Below are 17,249 nucleotides of genomic sequence, written 5' to 3' on the forward strand. Positions count from 1 at the left end.
TTTAATAAGACTCATAGAGTCATACAGAGCAGAAACAGATCCTTCAGTCCAATTTGTCCATGCTGACCAGATATCCCAATCTGACCCAGTCCCGTTTGCCACATTTGGTCCATATCCCTCTAAATTCTTCCTTTTCCTCTGTCCATCCAAAAGCCTTTTAAATGTTGTAATTGTAATCACCTCCACCACCCTGTCTGGCAGCTCGTTCCGTCCATGCACCACTCTCTGGGTGAAAAGGTTTCCCTCCAGGTCCCTTTCAAATCTTTCCCCTCTCACCCTAAACCCATGCCCTCTACAGGTACAGGTCATGATATGAGTTAAAAGAACCACTGATGGTTTTACAGTTAGTTTGCCTGATATCTCAATGAGTAACTAGAACGATCAATTCAGACATAAACATTCAGCAACACAGACTCATAGAGATATACAACACAGGTGCCTTGTAAATGTTGTAATTGTACCAGCCTCCACCACATCCTCTGGCAGCTCATTCCATACACACACCATCCTCTGCATGAAAAGGTTTCCCCTTAGATCCCTTTTAAATCTTTCCCCTCTCCCCCTAAACCCATGCCCTCTAGTTTTGGACTCCCCCACCCTAGGATACTCCTTGTCTAATTATACTATCCATGTCCCTCATAGTTAAAAATCACACAACACCAGGTTATAGTCCAACAGGTTTAATTGGAAGCACTAGCTTTCAGAGTACTGCTCCTTCACCAGGTGACCCTCACCTGATGAAGGAGCGTCGCTCCCAAAGCTAGTGCTTCCAATTAAACCTGTTGGACTATAACCTGGTGTTGTGTGATTTTTAACTTTGTACACCCCAGTCCAACATCGGCATCTCCAAATCATGTCCCTCATGATTTTATAAGCCTCTATAAGGTCACCCCTCAGCCTCTGACGCTCCAGGGAAAACAACCCCAGCCTGTTCAGCCTCTCCCTGTAGCTCAAACCCTCCAACCCCGGCAACATCCTTGTAAATCTTTTCTGAAACCTTTTCAAGTTTCACGACTTTCTTCCGATAGGAGGGAGACCAGATTATGTATGCATCTATAACAAAATAGAGATTTCATCTTCCTAAAGGCTATTGGGCAGACTCGGATTTTCAGTCCCTAATTCCTTCACTGTATTAATCAAAACCAGGGATCTATTCATCAGCTTTAAGGTGAAATAATCAGATAATTATCGAAAGTAATGAAGCAAATAAAATATAAAAGGACTGCTTTGAATGTGAAATATTCTTTATTCAAGTCTACATGAAGACTTAACCATTGATGATGACTGCATTTCATGTTGTAAAGATCATACAGAGATTCACAGCACGGACTGTCAGAATTTATCCCTGAGCTACCAGAAAACAGCTGAGCAAAGACTCCATCAAACAGCTACATCACCAGGAGCAACTCGAAATGAGAAACTCCCCTGAGTATAAACCCCCAGGCAATACCCAATGGTCGAGGCTTTGAAACAGAAGGTGCTCAAGAGATGCAGAATTACAGCAATAACAGAGATAGGGAGGGCCTGGAGGAGGTGATGGAGATAGGGAGGGGGTGTTGGGGCTGGAGGAGGTGATGGAGATAGGGAGAGGAGGAGGTGATAGAGAAAGGGAGGGGTGTTGGGGCTGGAGGAGGTGATGGAGATAGGGAGGGGGTGTTGGGGCTGGAGGAGGTGATGGAGATAGGGAGAGGAGGAGGTGATAGAGAAAGGGAGGGGTGTAGGGGCTGGAGGGGGTGATGGAGATAGGGAGGGGGTGTTGGGGCTGGAGGAGGTGATGGAGATAGGGAGAGGAGGAGGTGATAGAGAAAGGGAGGGGTGTAGGGGCTGGAGGGGGTGATGGAGATAGGGAGGGGGTGTAGGGGCTGGAGGAGGTGATGGAGATAGGGAGGGGTGTGGGGGCTGGAGGAGGTGATGGAGATAGGGAGGGGGTGTAGGGGCTGGAGGATGTGATGGAGAAAGGGAGGGGTGTAGGGGCTGGAGGGGGTGATGGAGATAGGGAGGGGTGTAGGGGCTGGAGGGGGTGATGGAGATATGGAGGAGGTGTGGGGGCTGGAGGAGGTGATAGAGATAGGGAGGGGGTGTAGGGGCTGGAGGAGGTGATAGAGATAGGGAGGGGGTGTAGGGGCTGGAGGAGGTGATGGAGATAGGGAGGAGGTGTAGGGGCTGGAGGTGGTGATGGAGATAGGGAGGGGGTGTAGGGGCTGGAGGAGGTGATGGAGATAGGGAGGGGGTGTAGGGGCTGGAGGTGGTGATGGAGATAGGGAGGGGGTGTGGGGGCTGGAGGAGGTGATGGAGATAGGGAGGAGGTGTGGGGGCTGGAGGAGGTGATGGAGATAGGGAGGGGGTGTGGGGGCTGGAGGGGGTGATGGAGATAGGGAGGGGGTGTGGGGGCTGGAGGAGGTGATGGAGATAGGGAGGAGGTGTGGGGGCTGGAGGAGGTGATGGAGATAGGGAGGAGGTGTGGGGGCTGGAGGAGGTGATGGAGATAGGGAGGGGGTGTGGGGGCTGGAGGGGGTGATGGAGATAGGGAGGGGGTGTAGGGACTGGAGGGGGTGATGGAGATAGGGAGGGGGTGTAGGGGCTGGAGGAGGTGATGGAGATAGGGAGAGGAGGAGGTGATGGAGATAGGGAGGGGTGTAGGGGCTGGAGGAGGTGATGGAGATAGGGAGAGGAGGAGGTGATGGAGATAGGGAGGGGTGTAGGGGCTGGAGGAGGTGATGGAGATAGGGAGGGGGTGTTGGAGCTGGAGGAGGTGATGGAGATAGGGAGGGGTGTAGGGGCTGGAGGGGGTGATGGAGATAGGGAGGGGGTGTGGGGGCTGGAGGAGGTGATGGAGATATGGAGGGGGTGTAGGGGCTGGAGGAGGTGATGGAGATATGGAGGGGGTGTAGGGGCTGGAGGAGGTGATGGAGATAGGGAGGGGGTGTAGGGGCTGGAGGAGGTGATGGAGATAGGGAGAGGAGGAGGTGATAGAGAAAGGGAGGGGTGTAGGGGCTGGAGGGGGTGATGGAGATAGGGAGGGGTGTGGGGGCTGGAGGAGGTGATGGAGATAGGGAGGGGGTGTGGGGGCTGGAGGAGGTGATGGAGATAGGGAGGGGGTGTAGGGGCTGGAGGGGGTGATGGAGATAGGGAGGGGTGTAGGGGCTGGAGGAGGTGATGGAGATAGGGAGGGGGTGTGGGGGTTGGAGGGGGTGATGGAGATAGGGAGGGGGTGTAGGGGCTGGAGGAGGTGATGGAGATAGGGAGGGGGTGTAGGGGCTGGAGGGGGTGATGGAGAAAGGGAGGGGTGTAGGGGCTGGAGGAGGTGATGGAGATATGGAGGAGGTGTGGGGGCTGGAGGAGGTGACGGAGATAGGGAGGGGGTGTAGGGACTGGAGGGGGTGACAGAGTTAGGGAGGAGATGTAGGGGCAAAAGGGGGTTGCAAAGTTAGGAGTGGATGCAAGGGTTAGAGGAATTGACAGAGATATGGAGGGGGTGTAGGGGCTTATATATCAGGAGGTTGTAGAGGCTAGAGGGGGTTACAGAGATGTAGGGGCTAGAGGAGGTGACCGAGACAGGGAGGGGTGCAGCGGCTAGAGGGGGTTACAGAGATAGGGAGGGGTGCAGGTGCTGGAAGAGTTTACAGAGATAGGGAGGGGGTGTAGGGGCTGGAGGGGGATACAGATATAGGGAGGGGTGTAGGGGCTGGAGGGGGATACAGAGAAAGGGAGGGGGTGTAGGTGCTGGAAGAGGTTACAGAGATAGGGAGGGGGTGTAGGGGTGAGTGGAGGTGACAGAGATATGGAGGGGGTGTTGGGGTGAGTGGAGGTGACAGAGATATGGAGGGGGTGTTGGGGTGAGTGGAGGTGACAGAGATATGGAGGGGGTGTTGGGGTGAGTGGAGGTGACAGAGATATGGAGGGGGTGTTGGGGTGAGTGGAGGTGACAGAGATAGGGAGGGGGTGTTGGGGTGAGTGGAGGTGACAGAGATAGGGAGGGGGTGTTGGGGTGAGTGGAGGTGACAGGGATAGGGAGGGGGTGTTGGGGTGAGTGGAGGTGACAGGGATAGGGAGGGGGTGTTGGGGTGAGTGGAGGTGACAGGGATAGGGAGGGGGTGTTGGGGTGAGTGGAGGTGACAGGGATAGGGGGCCAGTAAACATGCTGAAGGATATAAGATTCAGCAGGAGTGAAAGGAGTCCTGAACTCGAGGGGCAGAGGTTTAGGGTGAGAGGGGAAAGATACAAAAGAGATCTAAGGGGCAACTTTTTCACACAGAGGGTGGTACGTGTATGGAATGAGCTGCCAGAGGAAGTGGTGGAGGCTGGTACAATTACAGCATTACAAAGGTATTTGGATGGGTATATGAATAGGAAGGGTTTGGAGGGGTATTGGCCGGGTGCTGGCAGGTGAGACTAGATTGGGTTGGGATATCTGGTTGGCATGGACGGGTTGGATGAAGGATCGGTTTCCGTGCTGTACATCTCTATGACTCGATGAGTCTATCTGACTTCCCCCTACATAATGGTACAGGGTGATCCCAATCCCTCCGAACCACTTACCTCTCTGTGTATTCTAACCAGAATGACAGCAGTTTACTCAAATGAAATTTAGCAACTTAATACTATGATACAAAAGGAAAATATAGTCAATGGTATATATCCTGAGGCCCAAACTAAAGCTGCATTAATTTCCATGGTTGGGTTTTCAGTGCAGTCTGGGTTTGCAGTATCCCAGCTACATCCTCTCTGACTATCCTCCTCAGGGTCCAGGTGGATCTCACAGATGATCATTGACTGGCTACAACATCAAAGGAAGCCATTCAGTCCATCATAACCATACTATCTCTCTGGAAGAGTAGTCCCACTCCCCTACCTTTTCCTTGAAGTCCTGCTGGGGGAGTCACAGACTGAGTGGGAAAATGTGAACATTATATGTGGGCATGGGGAGGTAAGGAAATTATTGGTGGGCCCATTGTGAAAACAGCGTGATGAGAGACTGAGGGGAAAGAGGAAAACAGGTGACAGAGAAAGCAAAGACACAGAAAAGGAGGAAAGAGTTGGCACTGAGAAACAGAGAGATTGCTGAAATGTTCCCTGGTTGGTCAGTCAATCAGGATCAAGGATGACCTGTTTGAACTTAGAGAAGAGAGGAAAATGAAATGAACAAATATTTTGCTTCTGTCGAAAAAGAATAGGTAAAACATTACAAGAATAGTTGTAAGTCGGAGGATGGAATGGAGAGAGGAACTTGGTGAAATTACCATCACAAGGGGCACAGTAATAAGCAAACCCATGAAGGTGGGGACTGACAAATCTCCATGTCTGGATTAGCTTCATCTTCAGGTCTTCACAGAGGTTGTTAATGAGGTATTCAATTCATTGGTACTAATTTTTCAAAATTCCCTTGGTTTAGGAAACGAAAATATCAAATATAACCATCCAATCAAGAAGGGAGGGAGGCCAAATACAGGAAACTATAGACCAGTTAGCTTGATGTCTGTTGTGGGACAGTGGTTAGAATCGTTCCTTAAGGAACTGATAGCTGTGCACTCAGGAAGTAATCAGGGAAAAACCAGCACATTTCCTTTCAAGGAAATCATGTTTAATCAGTTTATTGGAGTTAGTATCACAAAGTAGACCCTTCAATCCAACTTGTCCATACCGACCAAGTTTCCCAAGCTAAACTAGTCTATTTGCCTGTGTTTGGCGCATATCCAATCTGGATTTCGAAGCTACTTGGGTGCTGCCTGAACTGCTGTGCTCTTCCAGCACCACTAATCCAGAATCTGGTTTCCAGCATCTGCAGTCATTGTTTTTACCGCATATCCTTCGAGACCTTTCCTATTCGTGAACCTGTCTGAGTCTGTTTTAAATATTGTAACAGTACTTGCATCTACCACTTCCCCTGGCAGTTTATTCTACATATGAACCACCCTCTGTGTGGAAAACGTTGCCCTTCAGGTTCCTTTTTGTCATCTCATCTTTAAAATTATGCCCTCTATCCCACCATTTTTTTAGTTCCCAGTACATTGACTTAGATCAAATTTCTGCTGAATTGAAATCAAGCCCTCAACTTATCCAGTTTGGTACTCAATGAAAGGTTTGTTGGGTAGACCATAATCAGTTATCCATCTGGCATTAAACAGTGAATTAAGGTTATATTGTATTGTCAAGAAAGTTCATATCAGCCTGTGCAGCATGTGAAAAACTCTTTGAAAGTTCTTTTGAAAGAGTAGTGTGTTGTGGATGAAGGGCAGCCTGTAGATGTTCTATATTCCAGGAGGCATTTGATAAGGTGTCAAATCAAAAGCTTTTGCATCAAAGCTCATGGTGTAGAGGTAATGTCTGGGGTTGAATTGAAGATTGGTTGGCTGGCTGGCTGGCAGAAAACTGAGAGTATACATAAACAGGTCTTTGTCTGATTTGCAAAAGTGCATTTCCTCAGCCTCAACTTCTTATAATTTGCTTCAAATTTGCTTATAATGGGCAACTATGAATGTGGTGGCTAAATTCACACACAACACTGAGCAAGGTAGGGAATTGTGTTATGTGAAAGTTATTGATCGGTAACTCTGGTAGATGGAGTATAATGTGGGAGAATGTAAGGTTGTTCACTGTGACAGGTAGAATAAAAACACAACGTTACTTAAGCAGAGAATGATTGCAGAATTCCAGAGGGATCTGGGTATCTTGGTGTATGAGTTACAAAAGGTTAATATGCAGGTACAGCTCATAATTAAGGAGAATAATGGGATGCTATCTTCTATTACAAGAGAAATTGAACATAGCAATCACATTGTGCTTCAGTTGTACAGCGCGTTTGGTGAGATCACATCTCAGATACTGTGTGCAGTTTTAGTCTCCTTATTTAGGAAACGATATAAATGGAGGCAGGTATAAAGTTATACAGCGTGAAAACATAACCATCTTCAGGAGAGGTTTACCAGAGGGAGAGCTGGAATGAGTGGGTTGTGTGATGGGGACAGGGGGGACAGACTGGGCTTGTTTCCACAGCGGAGTGGGGGGGGGAAGTGAGGGGTGACTGATTGATGTGGATAAGATCCTGGGTGGGTAAACAAACACAAAATATTGCAGCTGCTGAAAATCTGATCCAAAAAGAGAATGCTGGAGAAACTCAGCAGGTCTGGCAGCCCATGTGGAGAGAAAAACAGAGTTAATGTTTAGAGTCTGGTATGGCTCTCCTGTGTGCTGAGTTCTGAGCTGAGGAGTTGTTCTGAGAGAGCTGGTGTCAGGCTCTCGCTCTGTGTGGAGCAAGCTGTGCAAATGTGAATATTCACTGGTCATTAACGCTGGAAGCATTTGGTGTTGTTGCCATCCCAAGCTTCTGAAACCAAAGCATTAACCAGCTCTGCCGACTGGCCTTGAGTCTGCATGGTCACTGCATCTCCTGTAATCTCTCTCTGCTGTGTTCCTTCAACTTCCTGCAGACTAGTCAGTCTTTAATCGCTCTGTCTATGAAACCCCGTTTTGTCCTAAGCTCTGGAATGTTTATTGTTTATTTGGTCATTGCTGTTGACAGGGGCTAGACCTACCTGTCATTAAAAATTACCCTCTCTCTTTCTGCCTCTCCACATATTCACTGTCATTAATATTTCAGAACCCAAAGGACTTTGGTCAAACAAAACACAACCCATTAATTTTTCATTGCCTTGCTAAGGTATGCTGCTTCCCTCAATGCTGCCATGTCTAGGCCTGAACTTTCTGCCCTCTCCCTTCAGTCATTAGGCAGCTCATTTCACCAAGGTATTTAATGTTCTGTCTGTTATCTTCACATGAGATACCGAGCCAGCCAGAGCTGAAGCATCTGCTCAGGAAATGGGATGGCTTTGTGCAGTTGATGGAAATAACAAAGACAGACAAAGATGAGAATATTACAGGACACTTAGTGAAAACATTCCAGTTTGTGTTAACTGCCTGTGAAACACAAACCAGAGAGCCCAGTCTGAGCTGAACACCGGATGGGTATAAAACACAAGGAACCAGGCAACGTAAACAAACACACACACTTTAGATTCACACAATCTTCACATCATCTTCAGCTGCTTCATCAATGACCTTCCCTTCATCATGAGGTTAGAGGTGAGAATGTTCACCAATGATTGCACAATGTTCAGCACCATTCGCGACTCCTCAGATACTGAAGCAGATTTATGTCCAAATGCAACAGTATCCAGGATTGAGCTGACAAGCTAAAAGTAACATTCGCACCACACAAATGCGAGGCTATGACCATCACCAATAAGAGACAATCTAACCACTGCCCCTTGACATTCAATGGTGTTACCATTACTGAATCCCCCACTATCAACATCCTGAAGGATATTATTGACCTGAAACTCAACTGGACTCACTTTGTAAACACTGTGGCTACAAGAGCAGGTCAGAGGCTTGGAATCCTGCAATGAGTAACTCACCTCCTGACTCTCTAACGCCTGTCCACCAGTTATAAGGCACAAGTCAGGAATGTGATGGAATATTCCCCACCTGCCCTGGATGGGGGCAGCTCCAACAACACTCAAGAAGCTCAACACCACCCAGGACAAAGCAGCTCTACTGTTCTTCTCACTATGAATTATCCTTTGGGAATGGAAAGTAGAATGAGGGGACTTCCCTGGCTTTTCTTTGGAAAGAAACTGGCTAACGCGACCCCTCTCCATGGAAGGTAAATTGGGTTTGAGTGGGATTTGCTGATGGGTATTACTGCTGCTAACTTGCTGATCAGAGTAATTTTGAAACAAGATGTTTGTGTTGTGTACAGACAGCTGTCACTGAAAATCTAAGTCCCAGATGTAATTAGAGAGCAGAGTTAGAATACGCATATGTTATTCAATTGTATGAGAGAAGTGTTAGAAAATCCTTTCTAGAGATCAGTAAAACACCTCGACTAATCTCCAGGAGCACTGGGACATGGATGAAGAATTGATATTACTTTACTCCCCCTCTTTATGCAGACTATTCAGTTTTTCGAAATGTGCCAGAATCTGCTGTCAGTGTTGCTGCTGGCTACAGATACACAATCCAACATCATGAGGAACGTGGAGCCCCTTGTGAGTAATTGGGAACCTCCCTCAGACAAGGAGCCTGATAGAGAACAACTTCCTTCACAATGAGCTGAATCCCACTGCAGCACAGCCTCCATCTCTTGCTTCTTTTCTCCCACTGAGCCCACTCCTCCTTGGTCATTCATCCTCGTATACGTTTCCACAGGAAATGATTGTCCAATGAAACTTCACTATCAATGGGCCTGTGTTTCTCAGAGAATTGCGGCAAATAGAGACACAGCCCACAGTGTAGGGGACTAGGGGAAGGCCTGAGGCCTAAAGAAGAGACCGGGGAAGGCCTGAGGCATAAAGGAGAGACCGGGGAAGGCCCAAAACTCATAGTGCAGGGAGACTGGGAAATGCTGAAGTGCAGGACAGTAGCAAGGTTGTAAAAAGCTCAAAATGAGTTGAGGTTGAGAGAGAAACCAATGATTAGATTGTGAGAGGATGAAGAGGATGATGAGTTTTCCAGGGATGAGATCCTGAGAGTAAATGAGTGAGCGTGATTCTGAGAGAAGGTAATGGCAGACAACTGCAGCACAGAGATGGCATAGTTCAGTTTGGAGTTTGTCTTTTCTTAGAAAATCTTAATTAATGTCTCTACTAAATTGATTTTGTTAAATCTTGAATGTAAACCTTGACCTCTTTATGAAAAGGGAATGTTCTGTTAGTTTTGCTATCCTTGATCTTCACATGAACAGACAGAAGATTTAGTGTTTCATTTCTAGTACATTCCCACATCAGAATAATCTTAGTAAACATGTGAATTCCTCTTCAAAGTAACCTTGAGATTCTCTGTATAGAAATCTGGTTCCATGGGAACAGCACGCTGCTTTGATGACTGTGTTTAGATTCAAAGATGTTCTCTCTCTTTTCTGACTGGACTGTAAGAGCTATTACCCCACGTACCTGACCTCAAACCACACATCATCACCAGTGACCTTTCTTAGCCCAACCATGGGGCCTAGTCAGGTTGGTCAATCCCAGCTAAATTTCACTAGCCTCCCCTGAAGAAGTTTTGGTATTAAAATGGCCAATCCTGAGGAACCATTTGCTCCCCATTCCAACCCACCCTCCCTCCGACCACATTAATTCCAGGCACAATGTTGGGATCAAGGCTACAGACAGGCCATGGGTCAGCTATTTGGGTCAGACATGGGTTTAGACTGTGCACACAGTGTGTAAAAGGGAATGCTAGTGAGAGGATGGGGAGGATGATGAGTTGGGTCATTCTGGGTATGTACCGGCCTGTTTGAGTCTTGATATCAGCTCCAGTACAGTTCAGCCTCCAGTTAATAGGAGGTTGTGAGTGGAAATCTCTAAGGAACATAGGAACAGAAGTAGGCCATTCAGCCACTCAAGCCTAGCCTGCTGTTCAATACATCTGCTGCCTTTTACACACCCCATTCTCAAAACCTCTAATTGCCCAGTGTGTACTCCTGGCACAGATGCATGCGGTGAGTGTAATGTGGTCACTTCGTGCTTCTTGCTCACATACAAGCAGCACCAAGGAGCAGAATGGCGTGTCGAGCAAGGAATTTAATTTTAATATAAATTTTCAGCTATGATGTGTCTGTTGCTCAGTGAAAACAGAACAAAGATCTTCAGTATCAAAAACAGGAAGTGCTAGAGAAACTCAGCAGGTCTGGGAGCATCTGTGGAGAGAGAAACAGAGTTAACGTTTTGAGTCTGGTATGACTCCTCTTCAGAAGTAAAGGACTGGAAAATGATGTTCTTTCTACTGTTGACAGAGGAGGAGGGGAGTGAGTGGAACAGATTGTGAGTGAGTACAGAGCAAAAGATAAAGGGAATGTGAATGGTGATCAAGGAGAGATAGAGGTATTAATGATAAGTGTGAAAAGGAGAAAATAGTCCGACTGCTACTCTGCTGCAAACAAAACCAACAAGACACAACGAGGACAGGGGTGGGGGTTGGCATTGTTATCAAAATGGAGGACAGAGGTTGTGCTATAAGGTGTTGAACTCAACATTGAGTCCTGAAAGCTGTAAAGTGCTTAAGCCATTAGCATTTGTTTTCTCCCTTTCCCACTTCTGCCTCAAAACTATTCAAGGACTCTACGTCCAGCACCTTTCAAGGAAGAGAATTCCCAAGGGAACTCTGAGGTAGTGACATTCTGCATCCATAATAGCAGAGCTGGTAGTGGCACGGTGTCTCAGTGGTTAGCACTGATGCCTCACAGCACCAGGGACCTGGGTTTGATTCCAGCCTCGGGCAACTGTCTGTGTGGAGTTTGCACATTCTCCTCGTGTCTGCGTGGGTTTCCTCTGGGTGCTCTGGTTTCCTCCCACAGTCCAAAGATATGCATGGGAAATTGCACATAGTGTTAGGTTAGGGGAATGGATCTGGGTGAGTTACTCTTCGGAGGGTTAGTGTGGACTTGCTGGGCTGAAGGGCCTGTTTCCAGACTGTAGGGAATCTTTAATGGGTCACCCTTCAGCTTTCTTTAAGAGACAGCCTGCGATTCTCTTCTGGTAACGTCTTTGTAATCTGTCTCTGTGATACCACGACTTGGAGGAGCCAGTGTTGGACTGGGTGGACAATGTTAAAAATCACACAACACCAGGTTATAGGCCAACAGGTTTATGTGGAAGCGCTGGCTTTCAGAGCACCGCTCCACTCCGAAACCAAGTGCTTCCAGATAAACCTGTTGGCCTATAACCTGGTGTTGTGTGATTTTTAACTCTGTGATACCACGATTGCCTCCATCTCCTGCCTGTCTGACATGTTGACGAGTTGCCTGCACCAAGCCACTTGCTGACCTGACCCATTGGACTCACAAAGCTCTGAAAGCAATTGTCATTGTGAAAGTTTGGGAGGGAGATGGAGACAGACTGGGTTCATTAGTTGAGGGTTGAGAACAGAGGGCTTTCTGTGCAGAAATATAAAAGTGAGAGGAACATTTTCATGCAGAGTTGAGGCTGTGATATTGAGCTGTAGCGTGGGAGACTGAGGTAGAAGGTACGTCGACATTGAAGATGGGTAAACATGAAAAAACCTGTTTGACGGAGAGTAAAGACTCCCCACTGAATGGCCTGTTTCTGAGTTAAGTCTCCTGTGTGTTGAATTTGTGAGTCTGAGCTAACATTTTGTTTTACTGATGTTACACACAGCGCTAAGGCCTGAGTTTCAGCCCTGGTCCACTCAGAGCTGGTGAGTGTACACTGTCAGCAAGGCACCTGGTCTTCACTACTCTGTGCAATTGTATCCTTCTGAAACAGCAGCTGGTCCAGTGTTAACCTGCAGGGCACAGGCCAATGACAGGATCATCATTGAGGTGTGTGTCCAATGAACAGGAGGGAGGGAGGGCCCACATCTTCAGGATGTGTAGAGCCATCTTACAACGAAGTGAAGGTCAGTCTGAGTCCTCCTTGCTGACCAGGGAGAGGTGAGCTGGGATTGTGGAGCATGGAACACTCAGTTGAGCCAGAGGCGAGTGTACTTCCCTGTGAGGAGAGGAGCTATGAACTGTCACGGTGAATAGCCCGAACCATCAGCAACTCCCTGACAGACAGCACACAGCGACAGTTCTCAGCTCCTTCCACTTCACTCCAAATAGGACCCAAGGACACCAGAGATCCAGGTTCAGGGAGACCATTCAGCCCATTGACATTTGCTTTCTGAAACACAGGGACACCATGCCGATGATGAATTTGTGGGAATGCTGTGTTGGCAATGCCCAATCTGGAATACTGTACATTTCTGGAAATCCCATCATGGAATATACTATTGTGCATACACTATCAAAATACTACATTGGGTATATATTACTGGGAATATTCCATCGTGAATATTGTACTGGGAATATATTACTGGAAATTCTGAACTGGGAATATCCTACCAGGAATACTGTACTGGGAAAATGTTGTCAGATGTACTGCCCAGAATACTGTACTGACAATACCACACTGCGAACATATTTCTGGCAATGTGTGTTCAGATTTTATGACTGGGAATTCTCTCCTGGAGTATTCTACAGGAAACCTTGCAATGGTCCATCGCTGCTGTCAGACTGTACAAAGCCATTGTCCCACACATTGTTGGTGAATGGTGTAGCCTGACTGTCTATTCCTCTGGGTATGAAGAAGGAAACTGATGTTGAACAGCTGGATTCAAGGCCAGGTGAATATAAAGTAGGTTTAAAAATGATTTTGATACAGAGTTGGTATCCTGACTAAATGTTGAGGAATAGGTAAGTGAATTGGAACTGAGGTGTGGACATTTCCGAAAGGAAATTAAGTTGAGTTTGAAGACAGTTTGAGAGGATTTGTTGGTATCTTTGAAGATTGTTTCCCAATGCTCAATACAGGGTAGACTCTGTATAGTTGCCCTCCTCACATCTCACATTGACAGTCAAGAGGAGACTCACTTTGTCACCCAGTTGGCCCATACCACAATGTGCAAATTCTCCCTCTGGCTCCTTCCCCAGCCCTGCCCCAGTCCCTCAGTCTCCTCCTCCTCCCCACCCTGCCATCCCAACCACCTGCATCACATTTACCACGTCACGGCCAGGAAGCTTTGAAGGCATTTGTTGCCTTTACTCAAATTGACTACCTCAGTACTGAATGGATTCCGGAATTTTCCTCCGATCTCGCCTCCCTGCCATTTAGATGCAAAGAAAGGGGATGAAATCAAGAATGCTGTTCTTCCCAAAAGCCAGCTATGGAAGGTAGAATCAGTAGGAATTTCTAACAGAGCTGCTGGATCTTAGCTGGGTGAGGGGTTGGGGCAGATAGGTGAATGATGGGCCAGTGAAGCTGAGGTTCATGTTAGCCATGGTCTAATTGGATGAGGGGCTGAATGGCCTCTAGCTGTGATAGGCAAAAGTGAGGACTGCAGATGCTGGAAGTCAGAGTCTAGATTAGAGTGATGCTGGAAAAGCACAGCAGGTCAGGCAGCATCCGAGAAGCAGGAAAATCGACGTTTTGAGCAAAAGCCCTTCATCAGGACTGAATGTCCTGCTGTGATATCAGACTGAAAGAGGGTTACTCATTTACAAACCCCCAATTCTGTGGATGGAAATCAACAAAACTCATGACTAACATCTCAGAAACTGACAAATAAAGATCAGGAAAGAGCAGATCAGAAACGTAGCGACAGTAATTAGCTTCACTTTGATTAATGGTGCAGGCAACAAAATAACAATTGAATTCTTGTTGGAAACTGAGTGAAAGCTGATGGGATCTGATCAAACCCATTGCTGTTCAATTCATTTGTCTTGCTTTAAGTATAGAATCATTCAGTGATTTGAAGGGATTTCTGTTGCATGCCAATACAACTCAGTTAATCAGGACCTAATCTCATCAATATCCCTCCTCACGGAGAACGGAGTGAGGTTCCTTCAGCTTCACATACAACAAGTGAAGTTCCTGCAGCCACATGTGAGGCTGGCTCTTTAAGTCTACTCTGGGCAGATTTTTAATCAGGAATGGAATCAAAGACTAGAGGGAGAAGGCAGCAGAGTGGACAATCTGAAGATTGTCAGATCAGCCATGATCTCATTAAGGGTGGAACAGACTCAGTGTGTCAGTGGGCCCTGGTTTGCTCCTCTGTCTTATGATCTTAGGCTGTGAACAAGGTGTCTAAACCTATCAACTACATGGTGTACAGCAGGGAAACAGAATTCATTTGATTCTGAAGAAGGCAAAAGAGTCTTTTTTTTGAATCAGTTAATTAATTTACCACTCACGGAAGACACAGCCAGCAGCTGAAATGTGATTCTGAACTGTCAACAGTGACTGTGAGAGCTCAGCATTCCCAAGGCAAACTTTCACCAAGAAGCTGGTCAGAGTCACCAGATCACTGTGGGCTAGGGAAAGAGAAAAAAGCTAGCCACGTTGCTGTGCAGGGAGAGAGTGGGTGTTCCATGAGTAAATATCCCTGAAGGAAAACAGCTTTTCTGGAAATATTGCAAACACTGCGGAAGGTAAACGAGTAAAAGAGAGAATGGTCATCTCTCAAAACAAACATCCTTGCTTCTATCAATAGGCTGCACAGGTCACCACAGTCTCGACTCTGACCTCCAGCATCTGCAGTCCTCACTTTCAAGGTAAAAACAATGACTGCAGATGCTGAAAACCAAATACTGGATTAGTGGTGCTGGAAGAGCACAGCAGTTCAGGCAGCATCCAACGAGCAGCGAATATCCTGATGAAGGGCTTTTGCCCGAAACGTCGATTCCGCTGCTCGTTGGATGCTGCCTGAACTGCAGTCCTCACTTTCACCCCTGCACAGGTCACCACAGTCTCAACTCTGACCTCCAGCATCTGCAGTCCTCACTTTCACCCCTGCACAGGTCACCACAGTCTCAACTCTGACCTCCAGCATCTGCAGTCCTCACTTTCACCCCTGCACAGGTCACCACAGTCTCAACTCTGACCTCCAGCACCTGCAGTCCTCACTTTCACCCCTGCACAGGTCACCACAGTCTCAACTCTGACCTCCAGCATCTGCAGTCCTCACTTTCACCCCTGCACAGGTCATCACAGTCTCAACTCTGACCTCCAGCATTTTAGTCCTCACTTTCACCCCTGCACAGGGCAGAGTTACAAGGGCCAATGGAAGGACCATAAATGAAAGTTAAATCAGGGGCTGCAGGTTTTGGGGGGGGGGGGTGAGGTTCAGAATTTATCTTAGAGAAGAACAAATTTTGAGAGATTTGGGGAAATCAATTGAGCAGAAGTAGACAGTCAAACAAAATTTTAAAACTTAAAGTGGTCAGGACTCAGAACAAAACCACAATTTTAGTGAGGCCACCAGCACAAAACATTATCTTAAAGCACTTCTGCTTGCATGCTTTTTAAGTCCAGGCTGTGAAAGCATCCATTTTACCAGAAAGAAGTGGGAAAGAAAACTCCACTTTGGTGCTGTGAATTGGAAAATGCTGAAAAGGGGAGGAGTCCACCATTTTAATTACAATACAAGGGGCGGGATTCCCAGTTTGTAACACAGAGAAACAACATGGCAATGAAATGAATTCAAAAGTTTGAAAACAATAAATCACTCCATGGCAGTCACTTAACAAAGTTACAACATTTTATTAAAGAACTTGATAAGGTTTTGTTGTGATAAGAGTTTAAGGAGTTAATAAATTACGCAACAAATAGAATTTAAAACAACATTAATAAATACAGATTAGATGACTTACAGTATGGAAACAGACCCTTCAGCCCAACAAGTCCACACTGACCCACCGAAGCACAACGCACCCAGACCCATTCCCCTACACCTAACAATATGGGCAATTTGGCGTGGCCGATTCACCCAACCTGCACAGCTTTGGACTTTGGGAAGAAACCCACTCAAACACAGGAGAATGTGCAAACTCCACACAAACAGTTGCTTGAGGCAGGAATTGAACCCGGGTCCCAGTCACTGTGAGGCAGCAGTGCTAACTACTGAGCCACCGTGCCACCTGAGAATACGAGAATATGACCCAAAAGAACAGGTTATAAGCAATATTGAAAGGATACAGTTAGACTGATAAAATCAATAACTTCATTGAGAAGAAATGGAAAAACAACCACAAATAGTAAATATCAGAGGAAGACCATATGGAAAATAAGATTGCTGTCATACAGAATTGCTCCAAAATTAAACACTAAATCTGAGGCTGAACAAGATAATATTATATTCCTTAGGTCCTATAGTGGATGATGCTATTAATTGCCAAATATGAAAGAAAGGTTACTCAGAGTCAGAGAGTCATAGAGATGTACAGCATAGAAACAGACCCTTCCGTCCAACCCATCTATGCTGACCAGATATCCCAACCCAATCTAGTCCCACCTGCCAGCACCTGGCCCATATCCTTCCAAACCCTTCCTATTCATATACACATCCAAATGCCTCTTAAATGTTGCAATTGTACCAGCCTCCACCACTTCCTCTGGCAGCTCATTCCATACACGTACCACCCTCTGCATGAAAAAGTTGCCCTTTAGGTCTCTTTTATATCTTTCCCCTCTCACCCTAAACCTATGCCCTCTAGTTCTGGTCTCCCCGACCCCAGGGAAAAGACTTTGTCTATTTATCCTATCCATGTCCCTCATAATTTTGTAAACCTCTATAAGGTCACCCCTCAGTCTCCAATGCTCCAGGGAAAACAGCCCCAGCCTGTTCAGCTTCTCCCTTTAGCTCAAACCTTGCAACCTTGGCAACATCTTGTAAATCTTTTCTGAACCCTTTCA

At 46.8% G+C, this 17,249-nt stretch overlaps 1 protein-coding gene across 17 annotated transcripts in view; it reads left to right on the forward strand.

Annotated features, from left to right (window-relative positions):
- LOC140458399 (leucine-rich repeat and immunoglobulin-like domain-containing nogo receptor-interacting protein 1) overlaps positions 1 to 17,249 on the forward strand; it is a 548,017-nt gene that overhangs the window by 456,364 nt on the left and 74,404 nt on the right. Inside the window, exon 1 of one of the 17 annotated variants that reach the window (XM_072552895.1) lies at positions 8,644 to 8,662. The exons of the other annotated variants lie outside the window; for them this stretch is intronic. The gene's annotated coding sequence lies outside the window, so the exon portion shown is untranslated. Of the gene's footprint in view, positions 1 to 8,643; positions 8,663 to 17,249 lie in introns of those variants that run through there. 17 annotated transcript variants of the gene reach the window in all.

This window comes from Chiloscyllium punctatum, chromosome 33 (genome assembly GCF_047496795.1).
Source record: "Chiloscyllium punctatum isolate Juve2018m chromosome 33, sChiPun1.3, whole genome shotgun sequence".
In the NCBI taxonomy this organism is placed as follows: domain Eukaryota; kingdom Metazoa; phylum Chordata; class Chondrichthyes; order Orectolobiformes; family Hemiscylliidae; genus Chiloscyllium; species Chiloscyllium punctatum.